The sequence below is a fragment of the Equus asinus genome, chromosome 2 (assembly GCF_041296235.1).
Source record: "Equus asinus isolate D_3611 breed Donkey chromosome 2, EquAss-T2T_v2, whole genome shotgun sequence".
Lineage (NCBI taxonomy): Eukaryota > Metazoa > Chordata > Mammalia > Perissodactyla > Equidae > Equus > Equus asinus.
In genome coordinates this window covers 60857908-60871677 of record NC_091791.1, presented here as the reverse complement: position 1 = coordinate 60871677, position 13770 = coordinate 60857908, and the positions used below count along the sequence as shown (strand labels likewise).

Genomic DNA, 13770 nt, shown 5'->3' with positions numbered 1-13770 from the left:
TGTCCATGTTGTCCCTGCAGCATTTATCACACTGTGTGATCAGGGCAGGTCTGTCTCCTCATTAGACCGTGGGCTTCTTGAGACCGGGAGTGGGGGGGTGGGGATGCTGGGCTCACTCTGAGAGGAGTGAGGACTGAGTAGGGAGTCTTGCTGCACCCCCCCAGGGCCATCAGAGGCAGGGGCAGGGTTCTCTGTCCTGGCTCACCTTCCCTGTTAAACATGGGGTTCAGTTGGCCCCAAGTCTGTGCCATCAGCAAGGGTGGACAGTGTCAGAACTATGGCATGGGGCTTCCTTGGATAGGCCAACACGCCAGGGATTAAAGGCCTGGAGAGCCCTGCGTGGGCCCAATGCCAGGCCGCAGGGCCCAAGGGTGAGATATATTACCAGGCAGGCATCAGTTTTCTCATCTGTGAAATGGGGACAGTGAACCTGGTCACCTTGCTCTTTCTTGGGAAGAGTGCGAGGTTAATGAATGCTTAGGACCGGATGTGACTATAACTAAGACAGAGTGCAAGCTCCCTTGAGGCAAGGGAACAGCCTTGGTGACCCTTGGTTCTCTCTTCCTGCCCAGGACTGGAGGACACTGTGAGACCCACAATTCAGCTGTGGCTGCTCGTCTTGGTCCCCCACTCTGCCCCGGGTGGGTCTTGGCTTGGAAGCCCTAATCTGCTTGCTAAGCACCTACCCTACTCATTCCTACCCAAATTTGCCCAGCCCAGTGACTTACCCCTGCAATGTTGTGTCCACTCATTGCAGTAAATTACCCAATTTACTTCTGGTAATTTGACTCTTCTAACAGAACCCTAGAACCCTATTCATAGTGTCCCCTGTCTGGGCAGCCTTCTCTTATCACTCTTGGGCATGCTGGGGCTCATCTACACTGTTGCCATTTGTCAAGAGTTTGGATCCTAGACTCCCTCAACTTCTGACCCCCACTCCATCCTGAGGTAGAACTGGGGCCACAGAGTGTGACCTGGCTGGTCCTTGGAAAAGCAGGCTCAGTCCTGTGGGAAAGCAAGATGCAGCTCTCTGTTGCCATGGCAACCAAAAAGCAACCTCCGTGAGCCTTTTCATTGGACAATGAGGTCGAGATCCCGCCTCTACAATCAGAAGGGACCAAACTGAGGCAGACTGCTGGAGGATTAGTGGGTCATCCCGCAGGGAGACCCATGGACACATGATCCCACTTCTCATGGCCACCCTGGCTACGATGGAGCTGTGTCGAAGAGTCAGTGGAGTGGGGGTGGCGGGGGTGGGTGGGAAGCTTCCCGCAGGACGTTTCCTCGGACAGGGCTGGGCAGACGCCGAGCTGAGTAGATGGATGGAGAAGGAAACTGTTTTTTTTCCCAGCAATTCAGGCTGCCAGGGAAGGCAGGCTCCATGGGGCTGCGGCCAAGAGGTCACCGAGGGCCGCGAGGCAGAGGCAAAGGTGTTTCGGGGCAGGGGAGGAGGCTGCGGAGAATTATTAGGAAGTTGGGGGAGGAACCCCACTAACAAGACGACTGAAGCTTCTGGAGGTGGTAAGAGTCTGGGCTCGGAGTCACAGAGTACACGGGTTCGAATTCCCACTCTGCCCTGGCCAGCAGTGTGACCTTCTTGCACACATGCACCTACCTCTCTTTGTTTGGGGGGGAGGGGTCGAACACCTGGTTCTTTGTGCCAATCCCTGTGCGAACACCCTAGGAGTTTTCTCTCCCCGTGCCCTCAAAACGACCGTGAAATAGGTGGGTGCCACTTTACAGATGAAGAAACTGAGGTTCAAGGAGGCTACGTGGGAAAAGCCCAAGGTGAGCTCAATTCCCAGACGGGAGACTGCTCTGGCCCGGTTGGCGGTTGTCTGGAGGGAAGTGGGCGGTGCCGTTCCCACTCCCACCCCCAGGCATCCTGGCCTGCTCGGCAGGAAGGGCCGTGCCAAGCGTGAGACTCGGGTGGTTTCCTTTAGCAAAACTGCGTCAGGCCCTCTCTGGGGGGTAAACCGCTGCTAACTGGTGACAGCGCCTCAACAGCGCCTTGACTACATGAGATCAGAAAGGGGAAACAGGCTTCTCCGGAAAGTTCCCTTTTCAGGAGTCAGCAGATTAAAGAAAATAGAGAGAGCATGCCCTCACCGGAAGGAGGGAGAGAGTGTTTGTAACTCCTTTCTGCCCTTTCAAAACCACCTAAGATTACTTCTGGAAGCCCTCATTTGACAAAATAGGCCCATTTAATTTAGCCTGGTGGAGACTGAGAACTGCAGGGAGCACTCACCCTGGGAAAGTACTGACGTGCTCCGAGAGAGGGGCTGAGCCAGCAGAGTGGACACTGGATTTAGTGGTAGGTTGGACCTAACCTCTGAGCCTCTCATTCCTTGTCTGTGAAATGGGCTTGATTAGATTGTGAGGATCAGGTAGAATAACCATGACATCCACTAGAGCCTTTCTCGGTGCCACCTGTGATCTGGATGGGTCAGGCAGTCCTCAGTGCAGGTATGTTCCCCCCACACACCAGAGTTTCCTGGGACCCCACAGACTAGGGAAGAGGCTTTTGCCCTGATGCCCTTGTCGTTCACTCTGGGGGTCAGAGTCATTAGCAAACACTTAGGCAGTCCCTAAAGGTGGATGTTTTTTGACTGCCTAAGTGTCAGGCTCTATGTTAAGTGTTGGACCCTGATCCGTCTTTTTAATCATCCCCGAATAACCCTTCCTTTCTCCTGAAAAATACCATTACTCTCATCCCCATTTTGCAGAAGGGAAAATTGAAATTTACAGAAAGGTTAAGAGAGGTCACCAGGTGAATTTCAGACTCTTTCTTATGCAAATGACAGAAAACCTGACTCAACCTGGATTATGCTAAGAAGGGAATTTCCTGGCTCAGGAAACTGAAAAATCCAGGCATGGCTTGATCTGGAGACTCAAAAACGTCATAAAGACTGAATCTCTCCACTCTGCCTTAGCCATCTTGGCACCATGTTTGGGTTCCATGGGGTCTTCTGCAGCTCCAGGTTCATATCATCCCAAGTTCTAGTTCAGTAGAAAAGAAGGTCTCTTCTTGGTAATTGTAACACAAACCCCAGGATTTACTCTAATTAAATAGTTGAAGGTCACATGACCACACTGATAAAAGGCATTGCCCTGGAAGATTCAGTGTTGATTGGTGGGTCTGGTCACAGGCCCCATGCCTGCAGCCTCACCTCTACCAATGTGCTGAAAGGGAAGGAGGGAGGAATGTTTCTCCAAAGGAGGAATAGAAGAAATGCGGGATGGCTGCTGGCAGCTAACTTGGCCTGTGTGCTCCACACTGAGGTCACAAGGTCACACGGTTGAAAAGAAGTGAGGCTTGGATTGAACCCTGGCAGTCTGACTCCAGACCCCACTTCCTGAACTCCTCTGTACCTTCTGCTACAGGTGCCAACACAGATGTGGAAGGTGAGGCCCCTGTCCTGAGAGAGAGCCCACCTCTTCCTCACTGGTCCCAGGTCCCTCCTCATCATGTCTGGTGCCCATCTCCACCTCTGGCCCTGGCTCTTGCTCAGAGGGTTGCTAGAACCTTTCTGATTGCTGGGCCTGGGCTATTGCCTGCCATGCTTCAGAAGGCCCTTGGCATGTGGCTGGAATAGGCACTATCCTGGGGTCTAATTGCTTCCTGTTTCTCCAAGCAGAAGGGTTCCTCGGGGACTGGGACTAGGTTCTCCCTTCCCCTGTGTGTGGTGCCTCTCTGGAACCAAGCAGGATTTGTGCAGTAGGCAGCAACTGTGATTTTGAGGGACCCTAGGAAGGCCCCTCTCTACCTCCTATATACCTCCTTTACTTTTTAAAATTCCATCATTAGATGAAATGTCACTCCTTTGATCCCTGTTAAGATTCAAATTTCTCTGAGAGAGGAGGCGTTGTAGGTCTTATCACTCATTCACACTTTAGTGAGAAGTAGTTCACAGAATTCTTCCTAAGGACAGGCTTTATTATCATGGGCACCATTTACTGAGTGCCTACTAGGTGCCCTCCACGGATTCAAGAGCTTCTCATGCATTACCTCACAACTCTGAGGGGTGGGTACTATTATTACCCCTGTTTTACAGATGAGGAAACCGAGGCCCAGAGAGGTTGAGGATCATGCCCAAGGTCTGCAATCAGTGGAGTGGGGTTTTGAATGCAGGAGGTCTGGCTCCAGAGCCTATGCTGCCTATCACTCCACAAAGATAATCCCTGACATGCCTCAATTTACAAATATGTTCAGTGTATTCATATAGACCTTTTGGACTGCCCTACAATTCAGCGAGGTAGTTACTATGATCATCCTCATTTCATAGAGGAGAGCGTCGAGGAGGCTAAGTTCAGTCAACTGGTGAGCGGCAGATCCAGGATTTAGACCCAGTACTCCTATCTCAGATCCATTCTCTTCCCTGGACCCCACACAGCACACAGTGAGAGGAGCCTTGAGTTCACTCACTGGTGTCCTGGGCACAGAGGGAAAGTGTGGTGGGCGTGCAAGCTGGGAGCGCCTAGAACAAAGCTGCTCCTTCCCCCTTCTTCTTCTCCTCCCTCCCTCCTTCTCTTCCTTCCCTCCTTCCTCCCACTGACCCATTCATCCACCTAAGCACACCCTCAGGGTGAGGGCTGTGAGTAAGCAATAGCCAAGACCATGTCCCTCACGCCCTCACAGGACTGATAGTCTAACAAACAAACAAACCCTTGCTAGTTCTTGAGTGTTTCTGGTGAGCTGGGCCCTTTGCTGAGTGCATCATCCTCACAGCTCTCTTTTTCAGGTAGGAGACGGGGGCTTAGGAAGGGCTAAGTGCATCATCTCACTTAATAGGACTCCAGTCTGACTCCAGAGTCCCAACATCTCACCACAAAGCTGGACTGCCTCCCTCTTGGGGTGTAGTGGGGATCCAGTGAGTATTTATGGAACATTGAACAGGCGCGCGCACACACACACACACACACACACAGAGCCCTGGCTCTGTGACCCCAGCACCCGGTACCAGAGCCAGCCATCTCTGCTGTCTCCAGCACCCTCCGTACCACCAGGATGCAGGCCCCATCCCATCCAGGAAGCTGAGTGGGGAAAGGCCATCTCCCAGGGCAGGGACAGCTGGCACACTTCAGGACCTCTGGATGGAAACTCCCAAGGAGATTGAGTGAGAGAGATCTAACCAGACGTCCCAGAAGGAGAAACCAGAGCCTTGCAGTTGAAGGGAGCAGAGGAAGCTCAACTCTGCTCCCTGGGCAGCCCTTTGGCATGACTTCCTTGTGCCTCAGTTTTCCCTTCTTTAAGTGAAGCTGTTCACAAGCTGTGTCTGAAGTTTTATCCATCAGAAACTTCCTCAAACTGGCTGGATGCTTCATCCCCCCTGCTTTCTCACCTTACAGATGTGGAAGCAAGGCTCAGAGAAGCTGAACCACAGCCACACAACGAGTGTTAGAAATGCAGCGAGAACCCAGCTGGGTCTTGAGTCTGTTGCCCCAACAAGTATCTACTAAGCGCTCAACTGGGTGCTAGAATCTGAACCGTGCCCAGGAGATGTAGCAGTGAGCAAGATGGACTTGTCCCACCTCTAGCAGCACCAGTTTTGGTAGGGGGTGACAGACAAGGGAGGAAGTGTTGGAAGTATTGGCAGGACAAGGTGACAAGAGCTAAGAGACTTTTGGGAGGCAGGGGACAGACGTCTGCTTGGGGCTGTCTCAGCTCCTCCACTTGGGAGGACCCAGCAGAGCAAAGCTTTGGGGGCTGGGGGGTTGAAATGGGGAAGGCTGGGGTCCAGGGTCAGTATTCCCGGCTCTAGTGGGGTGCTGACTGGGAGAGGGAGTTGGAGCTGCCCCACCCCCAAAAATACCCGGACCAAGCCCACTTTCAGCCTCTGCCTGCCGCCTCTCAGGCTGTACTCTGCCTGTCTGCAGTTTCTGTCCCATCGGTTTCCTTGCCCTGGGTGAGTTCCACCTGCTTTCCTGGAGCCCAGTTCATCCATCACTCCTGCCAGGCATGTACCACTGTCCCTCTGAGTAGCTCCAAGGACCCAGGGTGACCTCACCTGCTCCTGATTCAGTTTGACTGGCCCTCTGTATTTCTGGAAGGTAGCTCTTGGCTATTCTTACCTCATGCTTGGGCACCCAGGGCCTGTGGGAGGGGCAGGTCCCCCTCCCACTCCTGATGTTAACCAGGTCTGTCTCATGCAGGGGAAGTGAGGGAGCCCTGAGGAGGGAACCCTCATCCACATGGGATTAACTCACTCTCACTTCGGACATGTCCTTTCCAACAATCCTGAACATTCTTCAGTCTACTTTCCTGTTTTTAACAGGAAAAGGACATTATTTAGGAAGAATTACTCTTGTTGTTAATTGATCATTTGCTCTAAGCTAGGCACTTTATAGGCGTCATCAGAGTCTCACAACATTCTATTATTGGTCTTCATTTTCCAGATGAGGAAACCGAAGCTCAGAGAGGGGACTTGACTTGTCTAAGGTCACACAGCAAGGAATTGGCTGAGCTGGATTGGAAGCCAGGTGTGCTTGATTCCGGAGTTGTTTAACCAGGGCCACACACCTGAGCCCTCCTCCAGCTGCCCATGGAGGGGGAGGGAAGAGGGAGATCATCCCACCCACCAAGCTTGAGCCTGCACAGTTCTGGCCTCATGCACCCCCAAGAGCCCTTGTGGGTGTTGGAGGGGACAGAAGCTCTGAAAAAGGCCGCCCAAGGATCTGAGGGCCGTCCCTTCCTTGGTGGGTGGAAGCCCAGACCTACAGAAAGCCCACAGGAGGCCCTTCCCTTGTGACCTGTGCTGCTTAGTGGGAGCCACATGCAGTCATCCCGCCTCATTTTTAGGTGGGCCCAGGCCTGCCCCCTCAGCTTTCCCCCACTTTTTCTCCCACAGCTGGTCTCCAGTCTGCTCCGGATCCCACCCGCTGGGCCTCTCCCACCCACCCTGCCTTCACACCAGGTGAGGACGTATGGCCCAGAGCTATGCTCACCAACACAGTGACCACTAGCCATATGTGGCTGCTGAGCACTTGAAATGTGGCTAGTGCAGCTGAGGAGATTTAAATTTTATTTAATTTTAATCAATATACATTTAAGCTTAAAAACTGATACTCAGTGCAGTTTTCTGAAAACATTTAAGTATGTTGGGAACAACCTGAGTATGTAAATTTACTTCTTCAACTGTGAATTTTATGAAATCTAAGTACAGATCATTTTCTGATGAAAATTTAACAAGAGTTTTAAGGGTAAACTAGACACCAGATTTTGGAGACTTAGTAAAATAAAATGTAAAATATCTCATTAATTTTTTAATATTGATTACCTGTTGAAATGGTAATTTTTTAATATATCAGATTAAATAAAATATATTATTAAAATTAATTTCACCTGCTTATTTTTTTAATGTAGCTACTAGAGAAATTTTCAGTTACCTCTGTGGCTCATATTATATTTCTATCAGAGTGCAATCTAGAGGTTAAATGTGTGGGTTAAAATCCTGGCTCTGTGTGTCCTTGAGCAACTTAACCAACCTCTCTGGACCTCAGTTTACTCACCTATAAAACAGGAATGATAGTAGCACCTCCTTCATAGAGTTATTCAGAGGAATAAATGAGATAATGTTTGTAAAGCATTTAGCATAGTTCCTGGCATATAAGAGTGCTCAGGAAAAGAACAGAAAAAAAATTATTATATGTTTCCTTTTATCCTAACAGTCAAGTGCAGTTCAATTAAACTCAATACTCATTGAGGGCCTGCTACGTGCCAGGATCTGGGGTTTCGATGGAGGACAAGCCGACCACTGCCTCTGCTCTCATGAAGCCCCTGTCCTCTAGGATGGAGGCAACCGCTGAAAGAAGTAGGGTAAGTGCAGGTGGTGCTAAGCGCTGGGGAGAAAATGAAACAGGAGATGAGCTAGAGTGGCTCCAAGACACTCTAGCAGGAGCGGCCCAAGAGGGCTTCTCTGTGGAGCAGGGACATGGGAGCTAAACCTGACCAACAGGGAGCCAACCGGGTGAAGCTCTGAGGGAGCGGCCAGTGCAGAGGCCACAGCGCAAGTCCCTGCGCCGGCCGTCTGTCTTCTCTATTGTACAAGCTGCTTCCACTTCTTGCATCCGGCTCTCTGGGCTACTGCACTGTCCCCTGCTCATGGCAGTCTTTGTACCTCGGGCGCATGTTATTCCCCTTCTCGTCTGTTTTGCCTGCTGCTGTCTGCCTTCGCAAACCTCCCCCCTGCCGCCCCTCCAGCTCAGGTCCCCTGTTCTAGGAAGTTTTCCCTGATGGCTCCTGTCCCCACTCTTCTCTCTGTGGGGTTCTTCTAGACTGAATAATTTGTTCTACACCATCCTACCCTCCTCACCCCTTCGTCTTCCTGGGGCAATCATGCCTCCCCAACAAACTTGCTCCTTTTCCTACGGCAGGCACCAGGACCAAGTCTTACACTCTTAGCCCTGAGCTGAGCAGTTCAATAACACCTGCGGTCTGCCAGAGGCATGTCTGCCCAGGCAGAGTGGAAAATCCCTGACTGGGGGAAGGGCCATGGAAATTTCTTCTTAAAGTTCTCTTTCCAGACTTGGACTCGCCCCAGAAAGCAGTCAAGCATTTGCCCAGTGACCTGCAAGGCTGTTCTGTTCTTTCTCTTCACGCCAGCCCCTACCGGCTCCCCACCCCAGGCTTGAACCCAGGGAGCAGTGAGGGGCGGGGCTGGGGAAAAGCAGCAGAAGCAGCAGCTGGCAGGTGAGCTTTGCCTCAAAGAATCACTCTTGATGTCATCCAGTCCCACCCCCTCAGTTCGAAGATGAGGAAATAGAAGAAATGAAGTAGATGAAGAAAAGGTCAGCGGCAACATCGTACCAGATTGCGGGTCTCCCCACCCCCAGTCCAGGCTCCTTCCACTGGCTCGTGTTCCTGGGTTTCCTCATCTGTAAAATGGGAATGATCATAACAGTACTTTCTTCATAGGACTGGTGATATGTTAGGTGAGTTAAAGACGTAAAGCATTCTCTAATGATGAGCGTCGTCTCCTCTCTGGCCTGAGCCTGCCTCCCTCGCAGCCCCATGGTGGAGTGTGTAGTTCCCCTTCTGCCAGAGGCTGACCTCTGGGTGGGCTTAAATGAGGGCTTGGCGTAATCACTGGGCCAGGCAGGTTCCAATGAGGCCTGTCCCCATGTTTTCTGTAGACTGTATCCACAGCATGTCTGGCCCATATTTGTCCTGCTGCTTTTTCAATGTATGTAGATGCAGTTATAGTGAATAAAATACAAATTCACTTGACAGTGTTACTGAAGTCACAGGTTTATCATATAGTTGCTCCATCAGTGATAGCAAAAGTCAACTAAAATTTTTGGAGATTCAGAATGTGTTGGGGGCCACTGGGACAGGTGCCCAATCCTCAGCCCTCCTCCCCGGGGACAGAGGACAGAGGTTCCTCTCCTGTCCTCTGAGATGTACCAGCCCAAATCAGCTCCTCTTCTCTGTCCCCAGCCCTCAGACTACCCCCCCCCCCCAGAGGGGCTCTGACAGGGAATCGGAATGTGTTGCAGGAGGCCCAGGTGAGAGGACTAGGAGAGCTGCCCTCACATGTTCGGTGCTGAAGTCTCATTCTTCCTCCTCTGAGAACCTGTCCTCGCTGTGTCTGGCTGATGTCCCTCTCTCCTCTGACCTCCTGGAGCATCACAGAATACTGCAGATGGGTAGCCCTCATCCAGCCCTTCACTGCTTCCCACCTGGTAGTCGTGGGTGCGATGGGACATGAAGGTCGGGGTATTTGGGGTTGGCCTGGGATGGAGAGAGGCATAAAAGTGCTTGGAAGTGCTGTGCACTGTTGGTGGGAATGTAAAATGGGGCAGCCACGGTGGAAAACAGTTTGGTGGTTTCTCAAAAAATTAAAAATAGAGTTATCATATTATCCAGCAGTTCTACTTCTGGGTATATACCCAAAAGAAGTGAAAGCAGGGTCTTGAAAAGAGTTTGTACACCCGCATTCATAGCAGCATTATTCATAATAGCCAAAAGATGGAAGCAATCCAAGTATCTATCCATGATAAGCAAAATGTGGTATATGCATACAATGGAATATTATTCAACCTTCAAAAGGAAGGAAATTCTGACACATGCTACAACATGGATGAACCTTGAAGACATTGTACTAATTGAAGTAAGCCAGGCACAATAAGACAAATATTGTATGATTCCACTTATATGAAGTACCTAGAATAGTCAAATTTATAGAGACACAAAGAAGAATGGTGATTGCCAGAGGCTGAGGGGAGGAGGAAAAAGGGAATTATTGCTTAATGGGTATAAAGTTTCTGTTCTGCAAGATGAAAAGATTCTGGAGACTGGTTGCACAACAATGTGAATGTATTTAACACTACTGAACTGTCCACTTAAAAATGGTTAAGATGGTAAATTGTGTGTTATGTGTATTTTACCAGAATGAGAAAAAGAGGCCCAATGGGCCTCTCTAGAAGATGGCTAATTTGAGATGTCATGGGCCTCTCCATCCTTCCTTTCTTCCACACACATTCACTGAGCATTTTCTATGAGCCAGGCAATGTTCTAGGTGCACAAAAAACGTGAGCTGAGCTTCTACTGGCAGAGACAGACAATAAATAAAACTTGAACCAAAATGCTCATGCCTTCTCTTTGCTTTCCTTTTCTTAGTGAAAAATTTGCCATATTTACACTAAACAACCATAATTATGGATCCCCAATTTATGTTTTAAAACTTCTAGAGGGTTGGTCTGGTGGTGTAGTAGTTGAGTTCACACACTCTGCTTTAGTGGCGTGGGGTTTGCAGGTTCAGATCCTGGGTGTGGACCTACACATGGCTCATTAACCCGTGCTGCGGCGGCCTCCTACGTAGAAAAATAGGGGAAGGTTGGCACGGATGTTAGCTCAGGGCCAATCTTCCTCACAAAAAAGAAAAACCTTCTAGAGCTCATTTAATGTACTTTTTTGGAGGTGTTAAAAATTTTTTTAATAGAGGTATAATTTGCATATGGCATAATGCACCTGTTTTTAGGTGTTCAATTCTATGAATTTTGAAAAATGTGTACTTAAAAAAAAGCTTTATTGATGTAATTTATATACTATAAATTTCACCATGTAAAGTGTACAATTTAATAGTTTTTAGGATATTGACAGAGTCCTACAACCACCACCACGATCCATTTTAGAATATTTTCATCACCCCAAGAAGAAACTCTATACCTATTAGCAGTTACCCCCACCACTCCTCAGTCCCCCAGGCATAGGCGACCACTAATCTACTTTCTATCTCTATGACTTGCCTATTCTGGACATTTCATGTAAATGGAATCATACAATATGTGGTCTCTTGTGACTTGCTTCTTTCACTTAGTGTAATGTTTTTGAGCCCATCCATGTTGTAGTATCAGTATTTCATTTCTTTTTGTTGATGAATAATATTTTATTGTATGGATATACCACATGTTGTTTACCCATTCATCTGTTGATGGACATTTGGGTTGCTTCCACTTTGATATTATGAAGAAAGCTGCTATGAACATTCATATATAAGTTTTTGTGTGGATATATGTTTTTTTAAAACAGATTTTATTTTTCCTTTTTCTCCCCAAAGCCTCTCGGTACATAGTTGTATATTTTTAGCTGTGGCATGTGGGATGCCACCTCAGCGTGGCCTGATGAGTGGTGCCATGTCCACGCCCAGGATCCAAACCTGCAAAACCCTAGGCGGCTGAAGCGGAGCACGCAAACTTAACCACTCGGCCACTGGGCCAGCCCCTGTTGGCTTATGTTTTCGTTCCTCTAAGATATATACCTAGAAGTGGAATTGCTGGGTCATATGGTAACTCTATGTTTAATGTTATGAAGAACTGCCAAACAGTTTTCTAAAGTGGCTGCACCATTTTACAATCCCCCCAGCAGTGTCTGAGGATTCCAGTTCCTCCACATCCTTGCCAGTACTTGTTCTTCTGTGTCTCTTTAATTACAGCCATTCTGGTGGCATGAAATGGTATGTCATTGTACTGCTGATTTACATTTCCCTGATGATCAATAGTGTTAAACATCTTTTCATGACTGGCTTATTGGCCATTTGTACATCTTCTTTGGAGAAATGTGTATTCAGACCCCTTGGTCATTTTTAGTTGTTATAAGAATTCTTTATATAATCTAGATGCAAATCACTTATCATATCATACATATGATTTGCAAAATATTTTCTCCCAGTCTGTGGGTTTTCTTTTTATTTTCTTGATTATGTCTTTTGAAACACAAATGTTTTTAATTTGTATAAAGCCCAACTTGGTGATCTCTTTTATCACTTGTATTTTTGGTGTCATATGTAAGAAATCATTGCCTAATCCAACATCATGGAGATTCACTCCTGTATTTTGTTCTAAGAGGTTTATAGTTTAGCTCTTATATATAGGTCTATAATCCACTTTGAGTTAACTTTTGTGTATATATACTTTTTAAAAAACTTTCTGGGGCGGGCCCTGTGGCTGAGTGGGTAAGTTCGCACACTGTGCTTCGGTGGCCCAGGGTTTCGCCGGTTCAAATCCTGGGTGCAGACATGGCACCGCTCGTCAAGCCATGCTGAGGCGGTGTCCCACATGCCACAACTAGAAGGACCCACAACTAAAATGTATGACTATGTACTGGGGGGGATTTGGGGAGAAAAAGCAAAAAACAAAAAGCAAAAAAAACCCACAGGCACAACTGTGTACCAGGGGGGCTTTGGGAGAAAGGGGAAAAATATAATCTTTAAAAAAGATTTTTTCTGGTATTAAGGTATAATTTACATTCAATAAAATTACCAATTTTAAATATACAGTTTAATTAGTTTCATCTTATATACTTTTAGTTATTCTATATCGTTGGGTATTCTTTCCTGAAAAGTTAGAGCTAGGGAAAATGGAATATGTGCCCATTTCCTTTTCCTCTTATGCCCCATAGTTTTGCTTGTAAATGTATGTGATTATTTGTGAGTATGTGTGTGATTATATGCGAATGTGTTTGTGTGTGAGAGAGAGAGAATTTCAATATTGGCTTCTTAAGGGTTCCTGCTTAAATTGGCTTTCTCTTGCAGCTGCCATGGACCCTTTTAATTATATCTAAGTCATATAAGTTGAATGAATGAATGCAGTAATCAAGTGACAGCCCATCAGTATCTGCCTTCAGAGCCATCAGTACCACATGGCCACAGGTGTTTCCATGTAGCTGCCATGGTTGGGATTGAGATGGACACTCCTCAGCTGGGCCCCTGCATGGATGTGCCTGGGTTTAATGGGCTGTTTTCAAATTTGTGATTCCTTCATAAAGAGACCCCCTTCCAGGATAATTACAGAGTCCTGTAATAATCTATTAACTGAACCTGGTTTCTGTGCCTTGTGTTTCCTCAGCCTTCTGCTGGGCTTCCCCAGAAGCAGTTGGCCTTCTCCAGCAGCTTTCCTCTGGCTTCTGTCTGGCCACCCAAGAAAAGGAGCAAGTGTGCTTGCTGCCTCCTGGTCTTGGAGAAGGGTTAGTGCTTACCGCCTTATCCAGCTCTTGCCTCCAAATACCAAGAAAACTGTCTGGCTGATCTGGACACCCTGAGAACCAGGAGATTGAGTGGAAGGCCCGGGAGGGAAGAGGCCACACTTCCCATCTTAGCCCTGCAGCCCCGCTCACTGAGCCCCTCTGCGCCTTTGCATTTCCTTCTGAAGCATGAGGTAGAATTAAAGGAGCCTTATATAGGGGGCTTAATATGTGCCAGGCTTAGAAGAACACAGCTTAGAAGTGAAGCTCTCTGAGCATATTCCCCACAAATGACGTTTTGTATAAGAATT

At 48.2% G+C, this 13770-nt stretch overlaps 1 long non-coding RNA gene across 2 annotated transcripts; it reads left to right on the top strand.

The window, feature by feature from the left end:
- Positions 1-1208: 1208 nt before the first annotated feature.
- On the top strand, positions 1209-12748 carry LOC106830649 (uncharacterized). Of its 2 annotated transcripts, XR_011495599.1 has the most exons (5): positions 1209-2314; positions 6849-6914; positions 7669-7816; positions 8730-8931; positions 9496-12748. It is a non-coding gene; the product is annotated as an uncharacterized lncRNA (long non-coding RNA). The 2 variants fall into 2 exon arrangements; XR_006524018.2 differs by lacking the exon at positions 1209-2314 and having other exon boundaries at positions 5913-6914.
- The last annotated feature ends 1022 nt before the right edge of the window (positions 12749-13770 follow it).